General features: G+C 39.0%; 1 protein-coding gene and 1 long non-coding RNA gene across 6 annotated transcripts in view; one reads left to right on the forward strand and one right to left on the reverse strand.

Annotated features, from left to right (window-relative positions):
• LOC128080789 (uncharacterized) overlaps positions 1-20,722 on the forward strand; it is a 335,835-nt gene extending 315,113 nt beyond the window's left edge. For both annotated transcript variants that reach the window (XR_008206887.1, XR_008206889.1), the window contains one exon: positions 19,836-20,722. This is a non-coding gene — a long non-coding RNA (uncharacterized LOC128080789). The remainder of the gene's footprint in view (positions 1-19,835) is intronic.
• Positions 1-23,227, reverse strand: part of LRFN2 (leucine rich repeat and fibronectin type III domain containing 2) — a 202,782-nt gene that overhangs the window by 8,359 nt on the left and 171,196 nt on the right. The gene's annotated exons all lie outside the window — the stretch shown is intronic.

Here is a 23,227-nt window from a genome sequence, read left to right on the forward strand (position 1 = left end):
AATTAGGAGAGGGGAAAGAGGTCAAATAGTGGGCAGATTTTGAGAGGAAGACCTGAAGGATCTAAATAGCAGTGAAATTTCACATGTGATTGATTACCTGGAAGAGGGAGCAATTAGTTGATTAATATAGATTGCATAGTTGGCACTGTTTTGTGATTTCTTGAAAGTTTGATATGTATACTGTTGCCATTTTTGCTGTGCTTTTTTTCCACCTGAAAGCCCCAACTTCTGGCGTTATGGAATGAATAAAGGGCCTGAAATCTTATTAAAAATTAATGAAGTTAACATTGAAAATTGATTTATAAGCTTTATAGATGCAAAACTAAAACTTTTTAAAAACAGCCTTTCCTCTTAAGGCCTGAAGAACCAGGAAGCAAATACAGAGATCCAGTCACATTACAGTGTGAAATGTCACAGTCATTTGGTACCTGATTCAAGGTTTTTGAGTCTAAGAATTTGAGAAAGACCAAGGCCTACTGTGACTTACATCTAGAAAAAAAAAAAAAAAGACAGTTGCATCTGCTTTCTCCTGGTGTCTTGGGAAAACGATAGTTGTTAGTGTTAGGGATGTAATTTCTCTGTCAGGCATGTCAACAGAAGAAAATGTCAGATAATTCTAGAAGATAGCCACATGCATTCAGTAAACACCAGCTCAACCCAGCATGAAAAAAAATTCCTGCATTTTTTATTTCATTAGCTTTTGGGGGGAGGGTTACGATATGCATTCTTAATTTTTCTTTCAGGTGGAGCATGTATTATTAAACACAAATCCCTACCTGCTTTTACGAATCTTGGCTCCTCATCACTTGTGCATCCAGCTGCCCATCAGAGATGGGCAGAGGTGCCAAATGATACATGTACTATACATCATTTCATTATTATTTCCTAATTTCATTATGCTTTTTTTCTGCTCATTTGTAAAAGTGAGAAAGTGAGGACAGAGCCAATAGCATTAGATAAGTCTGTCATGACATGGTGAGCCAGGGAGATACCAATAATGAATATCCTCCCGGTGCTACAGAGAGCAAAGTGAGAGGGGGGAAAAAAGAAAAATGAACAAACAAACAAACAACACACACACAAAAAAATTAAACTTCTAGCTCGGAGAATATAAATTTCTTGTGAGATCTGAAATGTTGCTGAACATTGTCTACTGAGGATGTAGAGAAGTCATTTAACAGGTGACAGGGAAACTTACTGCACAAGGCTGAGAAGGGAGTGCTGTGGTACAAGGTATTCTGCTCCCCTCCCCTAGCCATTACTTTAGGAGAAAATGTTCCTCTTATTATTATTCCCAGACAACTTCTTCCATATAATAGGGATCTACAAGCAGGAAGATTTCATGAGGGTGAATAAAGACCACACATCATGGTTTACAGTGCCTCACAGGGAGAGGAAAGGCAGTGCTGAGCTCTGCTGTCTGGTAACAGCATCAGGGCGCAAGGGAACAACAGCAAGGAGCTATGTCAGGGAGAGTCAGGTGGGGGTTAGGGAAAGGGTCTGCTCCAAAGAGCAGTGGACATGGAACAGGCTGCCCAGGGCAGGAGGCACAGCCTTGAGCTGTCAGAGTTCAGGAAGCGTTTGGACTCTGCTCTCAGATACAGGGTTTGGATGTTGGGTGGTGCTGTGTGAAGCCAGGGGTTGGACTCGATTACCCTTGTAGGTTCCTTCTGTGATTCTACAGAATCACCCTGTTATGCCCTGAACCAATGAGGTCACTGAGTTCAATCCTCTAGGTTCAAGTTAGTGTACTATAAAAACTTTGTTGCTTAATGTTTTATAATGGAACAAAATGACACTTTTAAACTACTTGTTCTATACTATTCATTTCTTTCATATAGATGTGACGAGAGCAGACATTTAGTGCCCTTCATCTTCTAAGAAACTAGAGACATACCCCAAGAACATTTAAGAGCACAAAAGATAAATCCAGACACACCCAAGTTACTCAGTTGCAGATAAAGCACCTTTCACCTCAATATGTCTGGGATATTAACTGCCTCGGAAAAAAAAATCCTCACACTAATTCAAATCCAACTAAAACATATTTAAGCTCATTAGCAGAGTAATTGAAAGCCCGCACAGTATTTCTGTTGGTAAATGTGAAGCTGAAGTATTTATGGAAACAAAGTATAGCCATAAATTCACTCTTTATCATGTTAATACAGAGCTATCATAACTCACAGCAATGTTTCAAAAAGCCAGACTTTAAATTAGAGATTAATAAATATTTATATAAAGTCACCAGGCTGCTCTACTGATAGTCACAACACCATTGCAACTAATGAGAAGAGGTAAGAGTTATCCATGGAAGGTGCCTTCAAGCAGAGTGTGGAACCTGGGATAGTCTCTTCCCAGATTTTTGTCAACAAATGACCCATCCACTTGGCTGAGGTCTCATGCTTATTCCCTCTGACTCAAACAACTCAGAAATCTGTAATACAGAACTGGATAGTTATACCTGAAAAGGTCATCTTACCATATTAGGAGAAGTTCACAGAATAAAAACAACACTTTAAGTAATGAGTACATTTAGAAACTCATAGGAAATTCATTTACTAAAGGGATTTTGCTGTTTTCCTGTCAGCACACTGCCATATGATTCAGGCACATGCTGCCCTTTCTTGTGAGTTACACCTAAGTCTTCCTACTTATTTTCAGGCAATGAAATCAGTGCAAATAATAATAATTTTATGGACAGCTGTCCATCCCCTTTGTCTGTAAGAGTTCGTGTGAGCTGAGGCGAAGGGGAGGAGAGCAATTTTCAGTGACTTCTTTCTTGCTTACTATGCAGAGAACTTACCCTGGGCTGCAACTCATGTGTCCTGCAGACTCTGTGCCCTAAAGCACAAGCAAATTTTATTTCTGTAAGGTTATGCTGGAATGGCAAAAATGCCATATACTGCTCAAAGTCATGCTCTTGTGTTCTTTGTAACTGACTGATCAAAGCAAACACCAACATGCTGTTTCAGGCTATTCTGTCACAAAATCCATGCTCTAGCCAGAGAAATGTGGTGCCAGCTCATAGCCAATTCTAACCATTCCAGTCAACTGAAAGAGTCTCAAAGTGTGAATTGGAGGTCTCACTACCCATAGTAAGTCTATAAACAGATTGTTGTTTTATATTAAAAATTTGTTTTGACATCTGTTTGAGATACAGTTTAATCATATATCATTTCAGTTTTCCCATAAAATTCCCTGCTAACATTCCTGTGACTATACTTGTGGTTAAACTCAAGAGACTGGAAATGGTCACCTTCCAGAATCTCAAGTCTCACTGGAAAAAAAATAAAAAAATAAAAATAGTTTAATTGCTAATTGAAAGGATGAGAGAACTACATTTGCTTGTTAGCAAATCTATAATTCTAATCTATATTTATCTATATTTTATATCTATATTAATCTATATTCTAACCTATAATTAGCTAAATCTACTCACAAAGATACAGTCAGAGTATATCTGTATTTGGAGAAGTACATAGGCACAGTTTTGAAACATGACAAGAGTTATTTGAAGAGATTTTAATAATCACAGGCTGCTTGAAAAGCAAGGAGAGAATGCAGGAAAACTGAAGACTGAGGATCCAAGTATCTAATCTCTCAGCAAACAATGGAAATATATTTTTTCAATATCAACAGTAGAATTGCTTGGTTTCTGTACATATAAAAAAAGGAAAAAAAAATTAATGAAAAACAATAGAGGAAAGTTTGAGCAACAAACTTTTTATATCAGCCATCAAGATTTTAGTTACTGCATTAGAGGAAAGCCTTTTGTGATGAAATTCTCTATGAAAGTTGGGAGAATGGATAAGGTAAAAAGAACCAAGACAAGTCAGAATGACTTTTGCAAAAAAGGAGAACAAAGAGTACAAAAGTCACTGATGGTCAGAAGTATTGTCTCCTATGTAAATATATATATATATATATAACATATTAAAAAATAAAAAGAAAAGCGTAGATACATAATGAAAATATTCCTGAAGCAGAGGTTTGATATTGTGCCAGTTTCTGGGTACTGCATATAAGCAAAGGTAAAGGAAGGCTAGAAGACATGGAGATATTGAATTAAGGAATTTTCCACAAGAGACAAGAATACCGTTGCATCCTTTGAGTTTGTGATGCCAAAATTAGATAAAAGCATTTCTCTGCAAGAAGAGATACGCTGCTTTTTTCAAGACTGAGCCTGAGCCAAAAGCAAACTGTGTGAACAGTGGCAAATACATTACTGAAAGGGGAAGTAAAATCCATCAAGTCAGAAATCAAGTTTTCATTTGGAATGATTCCAGTGGAAAGAAAAGGAGAAGTCAGTGATAGGTTCCAATAGTAGCAGTGTATTCTCCCCTTGAAATAAACTTCTCTCTTTAAGGGTCATAGGTAAGTGTCACGGATTTTTAATACATGAACAAAATGCATTAAAAAGTAGTCTGGTAGTGTTGCTTCCATGTTACAAAGAGGCACAGAACAGAAGGAAAGCAACATGGGTCATCTGATAGGGTAATGGCATGACTCAAAACTGAATGATGGCAGTCCGAAATCCCAGGTCGTGGTTGCCAGTTGTGAATCCATCACAAAGAGGTAAGCATGAGCAGTTATCCAGTTATTACTGGATTACCTTCTTCCAGATATTAGCCATATACTTCTGCAGATATATATTTGACCCTCCTCATGTTACTTCTCCTTCACAGGAAGTACACAGAGAGTTTGGAAGTACTCGGAAAGGAACTAAATCCTAATATTAAGCAAGGTGATCTATTAAAAGAGAAGTTTACAAACTGAAGACTGGTCAAATGTGATATCTCCCCTTTATTACAGAGTAACACAACTAATCTGTGGAGGGTTTGATGGTGTAAAATTAAGAAAAAACTAGAATTTCTTATCATGGTTCAAGTTCTCCAACTGTCAAAAGTTTTACAGGAACCCTAAGATTTAGTCATTTACAGCTTCAGTTGTGCAGTTTTGATGAATATGGTTTTAGGATCAACTGGACTGAGACAGCAAACAGCTGCTCCACAAGTAAATAAGCTTTTACAAGAAAACTAACTAGAAAAAATGCTAAGTTTGCCATTAGTCTGTTTATATGGCTATATATAGATCTGCTATCATTATTACTCATTTCCAGTGACTGATCATTAGTCATCATATCTGAAGGTTTTTGCAGTCACAGGTATTTCATTATCCACTACTAGAATTAAAGTCAAAGGAGCTTCTATACACTGCAGGTCTCCTTTTGAAGTCAGTACTGATATGAGAAAAGAGCTTTTGAATAATTTCACTGAAAAAAAATAATTTTGAATACATCAGAATCAAATGTGTAATAACTCCACATATTGTTGTATTTGAAATGAAATTATGGATTTTTTTTTTTGTTTTTAATCTTTTCTTGAAAAACTTCCACATCCTTTCACTGTGCCCTTCCACAGGCACAGTGAGTAATGAAGGAAGAGACTGGCAGATTTCTCTGCTCTGTAGATTTTCAGTTGCAAAGCTTGAAAAAAAGTCTTCTTCACTCTGTAAAATCCAAAGAGGTTCTCTGAGGTCTGTAGCTGTGAAACCTGCAAAACTCCTTCTGTAAACTACAGATAGTGTAAGTAAGTAGGATGTACAAAAAATGACCCTGAGAGCTTAAAAAAAAAAAAAAGAGAGAGAGCATTAAGCAGCAGCAAAACCTCAGTGTGACCCCTCCAGAACTATTCATAGAATGGAGGGTAAAATACTCTAAGAAAATGATTACATAGAAATGTAAGATTTACAGCTTCTTGGAAAGCACATCCAGCATTGTGTTTTAGGGTACACTACTTCCATGCACACACTTGTCGTGTTATCAGTATGTGCATTTGACTCATCATTTCTAATAGCTCATGTAATCTTTCAGAGTAAAATTGAACATGTCCTTCTTTAACAGCTACCAGTGCTGAGAGGGTTCATTACCTCTGCAGTCAAGAGGGAATGACCTTCTGTTGCCCTTACTAAAGCATTTTCTGTTTGTTTGCTTTTTTTTCTCAACAAACAATCACTCCAGAAGTATCAGAGTGCAGCTCAGAATGTGTGAGCAGGGAAACAAAGTAGACAGGAAATTCATTCTCTTGTGAAGGCCTGTCAAGCTGTGCTTCACATTGCAGATCTGATTTTGGCTTCCCTGCATTGGGATGGGGTGGAAGAAATCTTCAGCTTGCCTCTGCACCACTTAATATGCAGCTCCCTGGCTCTTAGTTATCTATATCATTTTTGAGCCCTCTTTCTAGAACACATCCAGATAGTGCTTTCTTCGCATAGTGTGCGAAGGTGGGACAGGCACTGCCCTCAGCTTGTGGTAGGAATTCAGCAAGGCACAATATAAGCCTTTTTTGCTTTGTGAGGGAACTAGGGTTAAACTAAACTTGAGCAGAGCCTGTCACTGTGACCAATGAGATGTCCTGCCCTTCTTTCTTGATGGGAAACTCCTGCAGCTCTGGAGTGGAGTGATTTACTTTTGGAAATGTTTGATTTCCTTTCTTATTTCTCTACCTCACCTAAATTCCAGAAGTATGACAAGGCCCCAGTGGAAGAAGTGAAGCTATAAACCTTCTGGACTCTGGCTACACAAGAGGGGAAGATGTGGCCTGTTTCCATGTGCCTATAAAACAAATATCCATGCTTCCCCCAGGAAGTGTGGCAAAAGAAGTAAAATGAAAATGGTCTCCTTTAAGACTGCTTGTTGTTCCAGCAGTCTCTGGAGACAGCTCAAACAGAACATATGCCTGTTTTGTTCCTGATGCTGTTCTGGTAGATCACACAGGTGTGAAAATCTTTTGTCCAACCACTACAAAACTTTTCTATCCATTTTAGAATTCAGGATTATTTTCATATGAGAGATCTATGGTGCAGTCCCTTCCTGGACGCGCACACGTTACCTCTGCAGGTGTGCATTTGTGCTATGCCCCCACTCAGTGAGAAAGTTTATCCTAGACCTGATCTGGGAAACGCTGTCTCTACTATGGCACAGCCAAAGATTTGGTGTTTGGAAAGTGCTGTAAAGAAGATAGCTGTGGCACTGCAATAAGCCTGCAAGCCACTGTCTTTTATATAACCTGAAGAAGTTACTATCTAATGTGTCTCATGGGCAGATTAAAATTAATTTATCACAGTCAACAGAAACCACAGAGAAAGACAAATGATTCCCCACAATGCACGTATTTCTCTTTTTCACATTAGCCTGACTATAAGCAACAAGACAAACATAGAGTCTGGTCCTAAATTCCTGGTAGCTATGCACCTAATGAAGGTATAATTCTGACTCAGAGTGATTAAATTTTAGTGAAATATTAAAAGATGCTTAATTGGTTTTAGTACCTCAGCAGTATAAAAGAATTTATTCTGTCATGAATAAACTTCATAACTGCATTTCAGAAAATTAGTTCCTTTCTAATGACCACACTGGCAACTTTTTGCATCACCATGGAAAAGGAGAATGGATGAAAGTGTTCTTGTAACTACCAGTACAGTTCCCTTCTCCATAATGTGAATACACTGTGGCCTGCCACAAATTTCACTTAGGTCTTGTTTTCCCTTGTGCTCTCTGGGTTTGCCTGTAGATACTGGCCAATTTATTCTTTTAAGTGTCCCAGAACATTCATACTTGTGAATCCACTGTTATTTGTGGATTGATTTTTATTTTTTTTTTTTAATCTCTTTTTTCAACCTTGCTATGGAGTGAATCATCCTACCCTCCCTCTGGCACGAAGACAATCGTGCTTGCTGCTCCCAAGCATATGGTATAGCCTAAAAAAGGGTTATCTTGTAGGAGTGTATGTGTATGGATCCCTTATTACATAGTCCCCTGGGGAAGAATTAGGAGGTTCTTTTTTTTTGTCTCCTCAAACTGCTCTAGTTTTTTGGTTGGTTTTTTTTTTTGCCTACTGCTTTCCAACATGCTCATGATTCCTCGAGAGATGAAAGCTCACTCTCATTACAGCTGGCCTTTTGTGTATTGCTCAGCAAACTTGGATCCATTCTACTGCCAGAATCTAGTTGCATAAGCTACACAAGAAACCTACACAAGTTTTTCTTCTTTCTGAGTTCATTGTTATAGATTTATCTAGATTCTTTCTCCATAAGAATTAAATCCAGATTCTGGAGTATTTGGTGAAATTATGCTACAATTTTTTTGCCTCTGAAGGGAGCAGCCTGCAATCACCTGAGAAGAGAGATTTTCAGCATTACAAATTCCTACGATGCTCTCAGTTTGAAAGAGTTGGTAGCATGATCTTTTATCCCATCTTCTCAGGATTAAAAGGTTTGTCCCCCTTAAGAACTTATAAAAATCTTCAGAGAAAAGATGTTTTTTCACATGAAGAAAGCAAAGGATCAATATTTCACAGGAATTCACTACAGTTTTAGACACATAATTTTAGGTCTTCCAAATATTTTAACCACTATTCAAAAGTGACTAGCTAGAATAGTCTGCAGAATAGTCTGTAATGGAAAAGCTCTGTAAAAATCAAGAGAGAGCTATCCTGAATTGAGGTAACTCCCGCCTCTGTTCTTGTATAAGAGACAATCCTAGACAAGTAGGTTCAACTCCTAGGGTGCTTCTATGCAATAACTGAAATAGATTTCAGGCTTGATAATTTTCAGGCTTTTCAGAATAGAACAATTGATATTGCATTTGCCCACATAAAAGCTTACTCAAGCATAACCAAAGTGGATCTAGCTATCAAACCTGACTGAAATGCAGATCTCTTACCTAAGTTGAAATTACAAGCTTGGTGATGGCTGGAGTCAGAAATGCATCATTTTCAGGGTGGACAGAGGAAAAGTTTAGCATGTTTGCAGTGTGACTCAGAGAAGGGTGAATCAAAAGTAAGTAGGACAGCACGGCCATAAAAGTTGAAACAGAAAAGTACTGAGACAAGTCACAGAAGCAGCAACATGCAATGCTTGACCGCTTTCTTCAGTGCATATCAACAGAAGTGTTTTACAGGTGTGCTTCTACTCACTATACCTGACCAGACCTATACCACTGGGCTGAGTCTATTATTGCTTCTTAAGAGAACTCTTGATACTGCAGTCTGTCAACTGCAGCCCTGCTAACATTCCAGTACTTGAGACCTTGATGTTGACATGTCAGTAACACAAACAGAAGCAGCAAAGGGAAAGACACTGAGGAATGACTCGAGTAACCTCTAACCATCGCAGGCAACAATACACCAAAACAGACAGATCTAGTCCACATTCTTTTCACAAATAACTTACAGTGCAGAAAACAAACTGAAAGGCAGAGAAATGTGTGTGCAGTGCTCAGAAGTTCTTTAGATGCATTTGTCCAAGGGACAGTTAGCTAAGAGCATCACTAGACTCACACAAGGAAGAATTAGACATTTTCATATTTTCCCTCTCAGCTACAGCCCAAAGCAAAGGATCATAATTGCTTTTTCTCAGTTTACTCAGAAGTACAAATATTCCATACAAGCTGGCTCTAATAGAGACAAAATCTATTGTAAGTATTACAGAAGAAGAGACTAGGAGAGGTTAATGGATCATAACGTAATTGCCTGGCCAGTGAATAAATGATATATAGAGAGACCGATTCTGACATTTACATTCTACACCTGTGGATCTGTTAAGGTTTGGTAGGATCATTCCTATCAGAGTCCTCGACCAGTGTCCCTGAAATGATCAGTGCCTGTTTTCATTAGCCTTACTTTCAGGATTATAAGGAGAGGTCTTGTATTTGTAGACATTCACTGACTGAAAGCTTGACATCATTCTACCACGTCATTTAAATACAGTCTGCTTAGTTCTCAAGGAAGGAGAGACCATGTGATATCTATTTTTTGATAAGGCCTAAGAAAATCCATTCAGCATATGACTGCTATCACATAACTGTCAGTTAAAGTAATGAGTATTCACACTCACAAAAGTTAAAACAATTGAAATTTGTTATAGCATTAATATACATGGAGACACTGAGATTTACTCAACCTGCTAACTTTACCAGAAGACTTTGATTAACAGCTTGACTGCTTTTACATTCTTACTTTTATATGTGGCTGGGTCACAAATGCTAAGAGCATTATGCATATCCAGTCTGATCTTCTGGACAGCAGAGTCCAGCACAGGCTGGGGATTTTATCAGGGGATTCTTTCACTGAACCACAGCACAATGTTTTAATAGACACATTATCTTAAGGCTTTCTAAGGGTATGAGTAGCTGACAACCCCACCTCCATTCACACCATAAGTTAAAATGCCAGAAGTCTTTTCCAGTTTGTATGTATAGGTCTTAGCTTCCAAGAAATGTAAAGAGCAGTTTACTCATATGCATAAGAGCCAAACCAATAGCTATACTTTGTATGTATACTTTGTAGTGAGAAGGGGACAAAGTCAGCCTATTTAAAGCCAATTTTTTTGATTTTTTCTTTTAAAAGATTGATAGGACGGCATGGGTTTCTGTACCTGGGAGAGAAGGGAGGGCTAACTGAGATTTGGAATAGAAAGAATAATGCCATGGGTATTGGATGGTCTGCTAATGGCCAAGATGACTCCTAAATAGTCAGTGTTTCCTCATAAACTGATTTAATTGGGCTTGCAAAAGCCCAATTAGAAATAAGCAACCTGCCCAATGCTGTTATAAATATGAAGATGAGCATGCAGAACTTGTCTATGGAAAAATAGCTAGGATGATCGGTTGATACTGAAGAGAATGCAGAGACCATGGTAAAAGGAAGACTAAAACATTCCATGTATAAGAAGAAAGAGAAAGTGGTCCCAGGTATTTGCAACTAGTCTGGACTGTCAAGAGACAGGTCATTTGTTTTGTACCCAAACTCTTGAAACGTCCCTGTGTTTGTGAAGTACTTCTGTATGTTACCATCACTGTTAAAAGTGACAAAGAATAAAATATTTAGAAGCTTTAGCTGAAGAACAGCATAAAGCCAGTGTCTTTGCAGCTCAACGTGTTCATTCCAGTTTCTACAGTATCACTCAATGCTGATGCGCTTCTATCACTTTGTTTTTCATAGCCTGTAGAAGATGCCATTATCATTCACCCCAAGGGTTTTATGCAGTATGTTTTCAATATTTTCATGATAAACTATTTTCAAAACTTTTTCATGTAGATGAAATAAAAATGACCTTTATATTTTACTTTTCTCTGTTCACAGTCAACAGCAGCTCTGTGATCTACTGACAGTGGCATAAGCTGCCAATGGAGGAAGGGATATCCCACTGCTGTCAGTGATTAATAGTTGCATTTCACTCTCCTCAGGGCCATAACTCACTCAAAGCTTCAGCATTTGAGAATGATGGAACATCTCTGGAACAGATAAATCCATAAATCCCTCCAATCCAACAAAAAAATGTCAACTCTCTAGAAGTTTGTTCACAAGTTAGGCTGCAGTTTTCAGATTAATATGTGCATGTAACACAAGAGGGGGAAAAACAGATCACCAGTAGGAAAAAAATAAGTAATTTAAGGCTTAGTAATTGTCACTTTCTATACTCCATTCATTGTTGTTCACTTTGCAGGAAGAAAACGTGAGGCAGGTGGACATCACTTAGTGTCCACAGTCTGTCAATATCAATCTCCTGCAGTCTCTTCATTTGCTGTTGTGCTAGGAAGCACATTCTGAAGCACGGAACTTATCCCAGAAGCATCTGTATAATAATATCACAAAATAGCTTTCAAAAGGACTGCCATGGAAGTGGTATACCAGCCATATCATTCACAGTTGACTTTAGCCACCAAAATATACCTTATCTAAGAGAAGTCTTGCTCCCCTCCTGGCTACACCAGGTGCCAGCCCTGCTATCCCTGGGCTATAGTAAGTCCAGCCAATGTGTCTTGCTGAGACACAAGTCATAGGAAAGGCAGAACAGCTGTCACTCCACTCAGGCAGCTGTATCTGATGATGGAAACTGAGGACAGCCCTTCTAATCACCACCTAAACTGGATGCTGAAGCTAGGTAATATAGAAACCTCTCCTGGGGAGCCAAACGGTGTGTCTGCATGGTGGTCAGCAGCACTCAACTTCTTTATAAACAAAACACAAAGTGTGTGAAATTGCCAGAATGCTAAATGTGGAAACAATGAGTTGCACACTACAGAGTTCTGCTTCAAAGATTAACGTGGAGCTTTTCCAAACTCGTAACAGAAAAGTCTCCTGTAGTTCTGAGAAGCTGTGATTTATTTCCAGAAAAGAAAATAAAAGAAGGTAATTAAAGTTAAATAGTTTTATTTACATCTTTTATTTTTTATGTGAGCACTAGCCTTTTCAATTCTCCATTTTCAAAAGCAGAATTTAAGAAGATTTTTATAACTACTCGTTTTGCAGTGAAAACCTTTAAATTTTTCAGAGAATATGATACTATTTCCTACATATTTTTTCCTGCATGTTGTATAATCTTACTTCAGATTTGGTCGAAAAAAGATTTACAATTTTTTGAGTTGCTCTTCCTATAGGTACTTAGGATTAGCAACAGCTTAATGAAGAAAAGCTTGAATATTGCTTTGAACAGTCAGACTCTGCAAAGGTTTGGTGCTTATCCAAATTTGACTGAACAACAGGGAAATTTCCATAGCTTCTGCGGATACAAAATAGGAATGGAACCCACCAAAAAAGTTGTTCTTCTGCTTCCATTCCTGGCCTGTTCTACAGCAAATGAAAGCACCTCATATTATTCCCTTGCTGAAGTAGAGAAAATAATGAATTCTTAGAGAACTGTGTGTTATACCACCCTGAGAAGCAATATTGCATTTCTTATATCTGAGTCCTAATGGCAAGCTGCCTTTACTTCTTAATAATCTCATGGTAGTTACTCTTATGTAGATGATCACAGATACATAGGACAGTCCCATGTTGGCTGACAAAACTATGTCCTAAGTATACACTAATCTACCTATTCTCAGTAAAATAATGATTAGTATAAAGTGAATCTCAAAATAATGGGGTGAGATAGAGAAGAATAAACAAAACAGCCTGTCATAAAACACAGTCATAAATGATAAACATAAATGATAAACATGCGCAAGAACTTCCTTACAGTGAGGTGACGGAGCACTGGAACAGGCTGCCCAGGGAGGTGGTGGAGTCTCCTTCTCTGGAGATGTTCAAGACCTGCCTGGATGCCTACCAGTGCGACCTACTGTAGGGAACCTGCTTTGGCAGGGGGTTTGGACTCGATGATCTCTGGAGGTCCCTTCCAACCCCTACAATTCTGTGTGATTCTGTGTGATTTATCTAATAGAGACTTTAAAAAACAACAACAACAACAAACTGCACAGAAATGTCAAGTCATAGCTGACATAATTACACTAATTAGCAAGAAGTCTCACAAAATCATATTGATAATTCTGAACAGAAAACAAAGCTGAAGAAATCTGTCTGATCCCGGTTTAAATCACAAGTTGGAAAAGATGATCCAGTCCTGACATATGGCCTGTTGTGACTTATTAGCTTAGCTCTACTCAGCTCTTGATTTGTAGCCAAAGTTCATAGGAGAGCAATATGAAAAGATGCAGGCCTTGCTTTAATCAAAGTTACATTTAGTTCATATCTGGGAAGGGGAAGAGGAGGAAAAATAAAGATTTGTTTCCCACAATATGTCTCTCTGCCTTCATATACCATTCATGTGCTCACATATATGCCCCATTTTGGTATTGTGTTTTCCATCTTAAATTCTCTGCCTTTAGGTAAATGTTCTGCAGCTCTCCACGTTTTTGAACTTTCACTAAAACATCACATATGAGACAGCACTGCTGGTAAATGGCAACGAATGTCACCTGGTTAAGTTATGCTGGGTTTGCAAATGAAAAAGACAAAATGTGTGTTCAGAATTAAGCCAAACATGAAAAAGTGAGGGGCCAACCTTAGTGAGAGTGGTGGCAGTGCGGTAGGAATCTGCTGCTGGTAGGAGAACAGCTGGAAAATGTGAAGGCTCCCCAGCCATGAATAGCAGCAGGAAATAGGCTCCTGTAGTTGTTTAAGGCAGAGCCGTTCAGGTTTTGCCCAGTAGAGGGATTCATTACTCACACCAAATCATCTTGTCGCTCAGGGAGCTTGTGAAAACTGCACAACTATCTTACACAAGTTTGATGTCTCTTGGACTGTGTGCTCAAAACTCCTACACACACTAACATTAGAAGCATCTCATGAAACCTTGGTATCCTGAGGGCAGAGCTGCTCAAATACCTCGATTGAAACATATTTTTAGCATTAAAATAGAAGTTTCTGCTAGATACAGGTTTTTATTGTCTCCTGTTGGGAAGACTAAAATGAAAGCTATAGCTGTGGTGAGCCCCAGTACTCTTCTTCCCCTGGCATCTGTGAGGGGTGCTCTGCTTCCAGTCCTTGCTCTGCTCCTTCACAGCATCTTCCCCTCCTTTCACAGTCCCCAACAAAAACCTGTCCTTCCCCCTCCTACACCCTGGCCATCCCTTCACCGCTGCAAGGGCTGAAAGGAGGGAGAACACGCAGGGAGGGAGAAGAAAATGGATCATATTCACTTTGCTCTGTGGTCAGGGGCGAGTGAGCATTTTAGAAACATTTTAGAAAACAACAACCCCCTTGACATAATGTACATTTGGGGTGAGGATATCAATCCCAAAGCTGCAAAGAGATTGATAGCAACATTTCCAGATTTCTGAATGAAACATTTTTAAAAGAATTTTTTTTTTTTTCCTCCCATAAGCAAGGAAAAAAACTGTTATGGAGAATTTTCACCTTGCTTCTTGACAGAAACAGATGTTGCAATATTGGAATTTCCCTTGGGACAGATATTCCAGGGCTTGTTCAATTTTAAACATGACTAGAAAATAAAACTGAGTTGATATATGGTTTACTTCTTCATAGCCGTTGCAGAGGCAGGTGGTTAGAAGATGTGTCGGACAGATGTTGCACACTGCTGCAGTAACTGTGAGACTAACTAGTGTGGATCTTTTTTTTTTTTTTTTTTTTTTTTTTCCTAAATTAGTTTTTAAATTTGCTTCTTGTCCAACACAAGGAAAAAATCTACCACATTGTGATTCATACAGGCAGTGAAAGTTTGCTTTGTGTAAACTGAGGAAACAGCTTTAAAACTGAAATCTTGTAAAGAGGGGTAGGAAACAGATTGTAACCTAGCTCAGGCATATACAGTTTCACTGATGGACACAAAGCTTGGCAAACACCTTAATCCAATCCTAGCTAGCGGAGTCTGAGTGCTGGGAATCTGTCAGGAGGTTGGGCCCCGTGATGATTATCAAAGCTCCTCAGCATCATGCAGCCATAAGGGCACAGCTGACAGCTTGACTAGGTCCATGGCAAATGCAATTTTCTGAAGTTTTACTACAACTCTGCCCCTGTTACTGTGACTAGTCGCATCCAGGTGCTGCCAAGAAGGAGGAAAGAGGAACATTGTAACACAATCCCAAATATGCACAGTGAAAAGCTTACTAAGACTTTGCACAATAACATTTTTAGGTTCTCTAAATGGACAGGTATAGAATAATTTGAAATAGGTATGTATGATCAGCCATCATCACTGCAGAGTTATGAGGTTTTTTTAAGAGGAAGCTGGAGGAATTTGCTGGTGGTAGGCACCATTAGAGAACAAACAAACAAAAACAAAACAAACCCCACATGTATAACAATTACATATGTTGCAGTAACACAAATAAGCATGCTACATGCTAATCAGGCTAAGGAGCAGCTCTTTTTACCAATTTCAACGTGCTATTTGTTGTGTTCTTCATAGGGTATACAAATACAGATTTGATTCCATTCACCGCCAGCCCTGCATCTAAGTAAGGGTCTAAACACAGCTAGCAACAGAACCAGGATGCTTTACTGATGAACATTACTGATGAACTAACCCTACTAGGGAAAAGTGAAATATTTTTTTAGTTTTGAGATTTGAAGGCCAAATTCAATAAGCTTGATACTTGCTAGATATGTATCCTTTAAAGATGTTAATATAAAGATTAAAATCATTTTTTGGGGAAGGAGGAAAGCTGTATCACAGTTATTTTCTACACTAAAGCCAAAATATCAACTTTTGCAGGAATTTGTCTGCCTCTCTGATACTCGCAGCAGCATGGCACCTCTGCCTTCCAGTGTGCTATTCCTCTTTTTCCACATGAATTGCCAGCATAATCATAAAACCTAATGGTTGACTGTTATCAACACTTGCGTTGCCACACAACGAAATATGAAGAAAAATCTGAGAGAAAACCTGAAATGAAGCTGCTTAAGAATGACCAAATAAATATATTTACTCTGAAAAATACTCCAGCTTTGGCATAATTAGCTAATTAAGCCATAGCCAGTATAATTATCTACTTTTAGAGAGAGTGTATGAGAAAAGCAAAACATAAAGGTGAAACAAACAATATTGCATTTTAGTGTAAAAAAAAAAAACAACAAACCAAGCCAAACCACAATAAAACAAAGCAAAACAAAACCATTACTGTAACCTTAGATGCTTCCATTAGACAGAATTTGTATAGCACAATTTCTAGCTTTCTCTTCACCCCACTCCAGACTGGTGCTGTTCACCCTGAAATGGGACTTATTATCTCTATTGTTGCTTTTTCCCAGGCACAAATCCTGCTCATAGAGTTTATTCCATCCCCTCCCTTGCAAGCTGTCCTTCACCTCAAAAGGTCTTAGTATTGAAAGGGAAAGAATGTAAACAACTAGATAGACATTTAGTCTTGTGTCCTTAGCATGCTTTGTCCCCCTAAGCAAATCACAAGTGCCAAGCATGCATGTGAGGTGCTTCTGCACTGTTTTGTTCTAGCAAGGAGATTGCAGCTTTCCTAGGGCCACTGAGGATGCCACAGTGCTGCAAGAGAGCATGCAAAAGAGGAGGCACAGAGAGGTGAGCCCATTTCACTCCTCCTCCCCACTGCTATAGCCAAACTTTGGCAGAAGCGGCAAATTCCTCCCCACAGCAGTCTTCATCCCACAGAAGCAACAAGGGTGGGCAGAAGGTAATGATATGTCCTTCCCCTGGAGTAACTAAGCTGAAATTCTTTCTCCATATAAGTTGGCAGGACTCAAACTCTCTTGGATGCTGCGGCCCCAACCTTGTTTTCAGTACAGTATGCTGGGAGGCTCAGAGCACAACCATTGCTGCCAGGCATCCTTCTCATTCTGCAGCAGCCTTCTGGAGAAGAGACGCAGACATCCCCACCCTCCCAGCACCGGCAGAAGGACTGAATCATCAAACCCATCTCTCTGAGGCAATCTGCCAGACGACAGAGCTGCTGGTGGGGTGCCTTGATGCTGTCAGCTATCCATATGTCTATTGGACAGCTACTGCCTGTGCAATCCCTACTCAGAAAAATTTAGAGCATGGTTGGGTATGTCTGCATGTGAACCAATTCCATCACCCAAGCCAATTAAATAAACAAATAAAGAGTTAAAAAAAAGAAAAGAAAAAAAAAAATTTGTCACTGAATAAACAGCTCATCTATTTACTTTCTTGTCAACATGAACTAAACTATGACATAGTAAATATATTACAAAATTTAAACCTGGGCAAATTCAAAATGATAGGAAGAGTAAGAGAGAGAGGGCAGGTGGGTGGATTCAGCACAAGTTAACACCTACTGCTGGCTGACTCAAACTGTTCATCTCTGCAAATAAACTGATCTGTAAACTAAGAGCAGCTGAGCAGAGGGAGGTTACAACACAGCCTCACCATACAGGGAATTTCCAGCCTACCCAAAGCAAAGCAGTGGGTAAGAATTTTCCTATCAAAGGCACAAGGCTAGGTATACTTCTTTCCTTCTTGCCCAGCACTCACATAGTCCACTTCGTTGTTCTGGCACAGAACTTATCTTGCTTCTGTTCTGCAACAAGATCTGCCAAAAACTAAAGCAAATGCCGACTTCTTTTCTAGGCAGTGTCACTTTGTGGTATTGACAAATACTCTGGGATCTAGCATAATCATACTGTAGCTCTGGGACAACAGCAGGGCTGTGACAATATGGCAGATCAGCCTGCTCTCTGGACTTCGTCTCTGACTACAAAAATCAGAACATTTCATTTTAAATATAGAAAGAATCTCCTCGCATGATAGTTTGAAGGTTCCTTTAGATTGCTGCAGCAGCCTGTTACCCTCAGACAGGACTGGAGTACCGTTGTGTTTGGCACTGTTACAGATCATTATAGATTACAGGGTTGATGCCTGCACTGCCCTCTTATCAGACTTTGAAACAAGACATGACTAGGGGAAAAGGGTAATATGACAGTGAAATAGCCCATATCACTTTTTCAAAGACATCCATTACCTCACATTTTCTTTCTTCACCACCAGAAATTTGAGCTACCTTTTTGCTGTGTGCTTTTAAGAACAAAAAGGAATAAACGATTTCCTTGTAGCACAAGCCTTCATTAATATCTACAAGTACCATACTCAAAACATTACATGGAATATGAACCTGCTTTCTGCCTCAAGTCTTACAATCCTCAGCTTTCTGAAATCCTCCTCTTTCACCCTTTCCTGACCAGAGCACAAAGGTTGCTCACCACCACCATCCCAATTTAAGCCTTAGAACTTATTTAAATTAGAAACAAACATCAAATCACTTTGTACTGCGTGACTGGAGTGATTTTTCCTCACCTGGAGTGCATTTTCCTACTAGAGGTAAATCCAAAAATAGCTATAATCATACGAACTAAAGGTAATGAAGTGTTACTATATAGCTTATTCGATCTAGTGCATTCCTAATTTCTTTTATTTTTCCAGTGCCATATCTTTTTGAGTTCTAGGCTTTTCAAAAGATGAATCTGAAGTAATTTCTCTATGGAAGTGAGAATGAATCATTGCTATCGTAAGTTAACCAGTGCAATCTTCATACAAAAAGATATACTCTTTCTGAAACAACCTTGGCACACAAGCTGAAAGCCTGGTATGAGAGAGAGAAGATATAACAGGAAATTCAGAACAAAGAATTAGGTAGCTGAGTAGATATGGCAGTGAAATAAGGTTGGGCTACTCTACGCACAATATTTTACATGTATATACTCTGAAGATATCTGACATGGGCTGAGGAATCCTCTCTCTTTTGCCAGCTACAAGCTCACTAAGGAAAGGCATGTCTCTTATTTAGGATATCTATTGCCATAAGCATCTGGTCTTGACGCAATCCTGTAATTAATTATGGGTCATGACACCCAAGAAAGCCTTACTACCCCCCTTGGCTAAAGGGCAGTTTGCGTGCTGGCTGTCAGTTACTATTTAGTGTTTTGATTTATGTGATGAATCCTGGGTCTACCCAAAATGTTTTCTTCCACCTTCACTTTTCATGAAACCTGTTCATTTGTTCACTGTGTTCCTTTCTTCAAAGCAAAACTGATCCTTACTGGAAGTGGCATTTTCTATCAGTTAATGATGGGAAGACAAAGCAAATAACAAGGTGCTGGTCCTATTTTTATCCTTTTCAAAGACAGACTTGCCAGAAACAAAATTTGTAAAGCTGAATTCCTTTTTTGTAAGACTGTCCTGGGGGGTCAGTCTTCCTCTCAGGATGCACTTATGAGAATGGGATGGCAGGGCAAGTTGTGCAATCACACTGCATTCTTCTAAAGGCTTCATATTCTTAGAAAAAAGTATTTCTGAATATGATTAAAGGACATAAAAGTGACATCTGGGCAACTTTCTCCTTGTCACAATGACAATGAAACACCGCTTATCCTATTTGTTTTCACTCTTTCCTGAGTTTTCTGATATTGCAACATTTTTCCTTTTTACAGAATGGCTCTACAGTCCAAACCCTCTCAGAATTTCATTTTCATTATCCTTTTGTGGGCTGGGAGCCCCATGCTGTAATCAGACTCCACTGTTTTCACTGAATCTTTTCTTGTTTTTAGGTCCTGTTTTCACATCAGAACATGAGAAGAATAAGGGAGATACCTGTGCTATCCTCATGAATCCTGGTTAACTCTACATCTGTCTCATGAATTTCAAAGAAGTCCTACATAAAATTCTATACACAAGGTATTGTGTGAAACCCAAAACAATACTGGCCTCAACTGCTCAGGACTGGAAGACCAGGAATGTTAGGAACTGGCTGCAGAAGAAAGTAACCTCTCCAAATACCTCCAGTATCAAAATCTAAATCAAAGACTGCTTATAAATGGGTAAAAAGCCTTCTGATGGCCTCAGTGGAGAGCTGTAGTGGTCACACTCTGAGATCACTGATAGTTTTTTAACATCTCCTGAAAGGACTCAGATGTCAGCAAGATGAGGAATCAGAGTGGTGCACCACCTGGTAGTCAGTGAAGCAGTGGAAAGACAGGAGCACTGTGAATCTGCTGCAGACACCACCTGTAGAAGTTAGACACCAAGTGGGGCAGCCTGCATGCTTAAATGTGCATTATTTATACAAACTGTGGAGAAAATACAGCCTTGTTATTTGCACTGTTCCTTTAAGTAGGGGACAGTCCTCTGTTGTATAGGTACATGCTGTACTGTTAGAGCTCTGATCTAAGATCGGTGCTACTGAAGATGTCTTTCCCAAGTCAAACGGTTTTATAACACACATTTAGCTACATTAACAACATTAAGATTGCTGTATTTTCCCAAATCGTGACATGAGGAGGAGAAATTATCATATTTGAAATGCAAGGAAGGATTTTATGAGAATGCACTGAAAGCTAAATCAGGACTGCTCCCAGCTGTGTTTCCGGAGGCATGTTTATTCCACTACCTTACTGAATCACCTTGAGCAAGATATTTAACCTCTTTCTTTCTACATCTATCTGTATCTACATCTAACCTGTCCCAGATTTAAAATAGCAAAAATAGTGGTAACTGTGCAGCTGTGTTCTGGCTTGTTAATATTCACGAATGGTATGAATTTGAATACATTAAAACTTTTCATTTAGACATCAAAATGTTGACTCACCTGAATCTTAATAATTTTTTTTTTCTATGGTTCATTTTGGCATCAAATGTGTAGCTCACTATTACAGTGATGGGTGGGGACAGCTCCTGGCATTTGGGTTCAGAGCAGCTAAGAGAGGGGATGTGGCAGATGTTATGGGCAAGCACTAGCTCATTGTGAATTCCCCTCAAGAAAAAATGCTAAGCCTCTGATGAGCTCTAATAAATAATTAGCAGCAGAGATAAAACAAGAGTACTGCTGCCTCATGCTGAAAATGGGTTCTGAATTCACTCTCACCCTGTGCAACAGTCCTGGCTGCAGCAGGGATACTTCCCAGCAGCACCACGGGGCTGAGGTGAGAACTGGACTCTTTGCCTTTGTATTCAACTCCCGATGCAGAGCTCAGGGCCAGACATATAAAATACAAACTACCCATATACCTCACTAAATGTTATATGACTTGTTAAGCTTCAAAGGAAATGGGAATACTTTGAAATTAGTGAAAGGTGCTGTCCCACCAGTCCCTGTGGTCTAGAGTCACAAACTCCTTCTTCACATGCCCTCATATACTCCTCATGCACACACAAAAGGACTTATGTCCCTCGAGGATAATGACTACTCAGTATTTTGACTTCATGTGTCATTTATCAAGCAAAATATTGGCCTAGGTAGTATTTGCATGGTCAGCTTCTGTTCAAGATGAAGTGGATTGCTTCTGGCCAGTGTTTTTTTTTATTAGTTGCTGTATGAGTATCAGATGGATGACAGTTCACCGCAATAATCTAGGACAACTTCAGGGACAATTTTAAGATGTACATCTATTTTCATTTAATTTTTGTTTAATTTTATATTTTGTACTTGCATCCTACTAATATTTATTTCTTATTTTATATTTTTATTTCCCACTTTATAATCTGGTAATAAATGTAATTTCTGCCATTTTCACTGCATTTTATTTGCTGTTCCTCAAAGGCATTTTATATTTCAAGGGAAAGAATTACAAAATAAAACAAAATAAAACAAAGAGAGAATAAAAGAAAGAAAGAAAAAGCTCTGTCACTGTATTTCACCCAGCAAGAAAAAAGATATTAAAGAACTAGATAGAATTTTTTCAGTAGAAGTCAACAAAACTGCACAGTGCCAGAACACATGCATCTGTGAAACAGCTTCTCCTTTATGTTTGAAGCCACTCAGGAAGTCTGTACATGCTGCAGACCCTCTAGAAGTCAATGCACACTGCTGCAGCAAACCACTCTCAAAGGACCTGAAGCACTTGAAGCAACCATGTCAGACTTTCTCTTGCTCTGCTTAGAGGGATTTCTTCCCTTTGGAACTGTGACTTCACTTTTTTATTTTTATATAGTTGCTATCTCAGCCTGTCAAATGCAAATGATTAATACATGATGATTAATATCTTCATGTGATGTCCTCTATATCAACAGTTGTTTTATTATTCGGTGTTTAAATATATAAATACTTTGACCAAATAAAGGCTTGTATCCTGGATACAGTGCTACTGGAATAGCTCAGCTCACATGTTGAGGCTGAGGAGTTGGCTTTTTATCATCTCCGAACTTGGAAAGACAGTTCAATGCCTAGCCAGGTTTGAGACAGGGATGCAACAGAAAAGGAGGGTAAAGAGTGAAAGTCATTTATATGCCTTCATCTTTATGAACCCACTGTCCAAATCATGAGTAAAGGTAGACAATCAGGACTTTCAGAAGAAATTAAATCTCTGTCTTCTCTAAAATTGCCAGAATTATGTATTTTCAACTTTTGTCAGAGCAAAAATAATGTAATCATGCTTAACGACAGTATCAGGCTGTTGAGGTTTGCCCTAACTAAGCAACAGGACTTCCTCTTTTTTCAGACATTAGCTGATAGGCCTCCTCACAGCAGGCTTTCACTGTCAGCAGTTAAACAGTGGAACATCCTCTGATGCGGTGTGGTGTTCCATGTAGTACTGTTGGACATAACTCCCTTACACACCTGAGATATTTATGAAGTTTGCAGCACCTTAGCCATTAAGCATGTCTCAGAGTCATAAAATCACAGAACAGTTTAGGTTGGAGGGGGCCTCAAAGCCCACCCATTTCCAATCTCCTACTGTGGGCAGGGCTGCCCCCCACCAGCTCAGGCTGCCCAGGGCTACATCCAGCCTGGCCTTGACACCTCCAGGAATGGGATACCCACAGACTCTCTGGGCAGCTTGTGCCAGCACCATCCCTGCCCTCTGAGTAAACACAATGGAATAGAAGAACGTATATGTATATTTATGTATATAATATGTATATATTATTTATACTAAGCTGTGGGAAATTTGAATTCAGTTAGTTTCTTCCTACCCTAGGTAAGAGTATTCATAAGTGCAAACAC

This window comes from Tympanuchus pallidicinctus, unplaced genomic scaffold (genome assembly GCF_026119805.1).
Source record: "Tympanuchus pallidicinctus isolate F22 unplaced genomic scaffold, pur_lepc_1.0 scaffold1, whole genome shotgun sequence".
Lineage (NCBI taxonomy): Eukaryota > Metazoa > Chordata > Aves > Galliformes > Phasianidae > Tympanuchus > Tympanuchus pallidicinctus.